Genomic DNA, 2,693 nt, shown 5'->3' on the forward strand with positions numbered 1-2,693 from the left:
ATCTATTATATTCTCCAGTGCCTAAACTAACTCGGCCACTAAATAATGTTAACCCTAGAATTATCTACTTGGGCCCACCGCCTTTTTAAGCAAGTTTTTCCAAACTGTTTAACAACCAACTTATTGTGGATCTATAAATTCGTTGATTACATAGTTACACACAGAAAAATGTAAACAAAACACCATCAATATTACAGTTAATTCCACTAATTAGTACTAGGGCTTTGTATACATTTTACATAGAAATGAGAGATCCCACACAATTTTGGGGGCAGTTTATTTATGCTGAGTGCTGAAACAGGAAAAAAAAAAAAACACCGTAAAAATTACCCAATATGATACATACGTGAACTCCACAGCTAGTGAACTGTATATAAAAGAAGTCAGTAATTTGAGGGTTAAAAATACTGTCAGATCATAATGATACAGTTCACGAACGATTTACTAAAACATTGCTTGTTACATTATACCGGAGGTTCAACGGGATTCAAGCCATGTTTGATGCAGGTGACGGAGTATTGTGTGGTAGAATAGCATCCGTTAATTTTTCAATAACCAGGAAGACTTGCGAGTAAACAGGAAACCAGACTGCTGTCACTGGATCTAAACTCTTTGTTTTAACACTTTGGTATAATAATGAACGGGTATTGTGTGTATTGGTTAATGCACGGGGGAATGATGGAGTTTTAGCTTGCCTTATCTTTAAATAGGGGATGAAGTTTAAATATGTTAGCAACCTCTGCATTCAGAATATTTAAATTTATAACTTGCAGCTACAAAAGACTAAAAACACAAACTTCGGTAATATTTGTAAAGTTTATAAAGCAATAATAACGCGTTTTTTATGCTTATACCCACAACATATTTGATTACTGAATCATTTTACAAATTTTGCTGGTTTTCAAAGGTTAATCAGAAACAAGAATGTTACAAAAGTTACTAGTTAACTTTGTTTATTTGGCTGTATATAAAATAGCAAAAATTTGTAACAGCTGGATAGCTGGTAGTCAAAGAATGCACATTGGTATGCATGATAATAACAATGCTAGCCCACGAATCCGCACTATATCAACCATTAGCTAATTAATATCATTACTACGCCACGCCTAAGCCTTATCTGCTGATTTACTTGTCAATTAACTTTAAGAGGAGGGGACCTCGATGACATTAGTGAGAGTGACAACATCTATAGCACACCCACGGCCCCAAAGCACGGAGCGCGTTTTTGCAGCAATTTGTTGGAACCACAAATCCTCAGATTCACAGTCTAGATACGCTGTTAAGCCACACTCTACCTTTCTCTCCTGTCTATACATATTGGTTTATTTGTCAATTGCATTTAAGAAGGGGGGGGGGGTCTTGATGACGTAAGCGAATCTGAAAACATCTTTTGATTTTGGACCAGACCTTATTTGTAAGTACAAAATAAGAAATTCGGGAACAGCCAAACCACCATAGAACTTTGTAGATATATTGGAGTCTATAATAGAGTGAAAAATTGTCGTCACAAGGTTACATTAGTGGTAACAAATCAGCGGACCCGGACTGCGAATCATTGGGATCGTGGTTTGTAACTCACTGCAGCACTTTAGGGCCGTGGGTGTGCTATAAGTGTGACGGTCAAATCCCACTATCCAGTCAGACTAAGAGTAGCCTAAGAATTGGTAGTTAACTAAACCGCATTCCCTCTAATCTTTCAGTTTAAAATTTCGGAGTTTCACGCAGAGCTAAATAAGGGAAGGTAACTAGTCAACAGCACCCATCGCCAACTCTTTGAATATTCTTCGAATAGTAGTATTTGACTGTCACTCTTTTAGTGCATCCAGGATACAAAGCGTGGAGAATTTGTTTGCGACAGTGGGTCACGAGCCATAGATCCTTTCGTAGTAGTATCATGATGGGTTATTTCAAGAACCTGAAACGTAAGACTTTCTTAACATTTATATTTCTATCTAACGATAATTTTATAAATTATATGTCTAAACTAAGTATCTTGATTTTTGGTTACAACTGTACTAGTTAGCACTGTTGGTATTTATTTTATCCCGACTGTAAGTTCTACATAAATGTTTAGGTAACTTTTTTATATTAATTAAAATCGTTATTTATAATGCATGATGTCAATCACAAATGAATGAAACCCAAAACTAAACTCCTGGGAATGAAGTACAAGATTTTCATACGAGGTTGGGTGCTCGTGTTTTAACTGAATATTTTTGTTAAATAAAATTATCCCTGTGTTAATTATTTTCGGTTTCCTGAAAACATCTATTTTGAATTACAAATGATGTTATTCTTGGATTTTATCGCAAAGTTACACAATGGGCTATATACACTCTGTCCACTGTGGGGGATCGAACCGCTGGATTTTACAGCATGTCCCCCGGAGGGAGGTTACGAAGGAGAACACATTGAAGTTAAATTACTAATTATAATCTTATGTTTATGCTCGCACGAATCTTATTTGATAAGTATCATTTTCATTTTTAGATCATTATTTAAGTTTGTTTGTTGTTAAGCACAAAGCTACACAAAGGGCTATCTGTGCTCTACCCATCGCGGGTATCGAAACTCGATTTCAGCGCTTTAAGCTCTCAGACTTATCGCTCAGCCACCAGGAGTTATTATGTAAGTATGTTAGTGCCTGATAAATACATAAATATATTATATATATATATATATATATATATATA

The sequence above is a fragment of the Limulus polyphemus genome, unplaced genomic scaffold (genome assembly GCF_000517525.1).
Source record: "Limulus polyphemus unplaced genomic scaffold, Limulus_polyphemus-2.1.2 Scaffold900, whole genome shotgun sequence".
Taxonomy (NCBI): domain Eukaryota; kingdom Metazoa; phylum Arthropoda; class Merostomata; order Xiphosura; family Limulidae; genus Limulus; species Limulus polyphemus.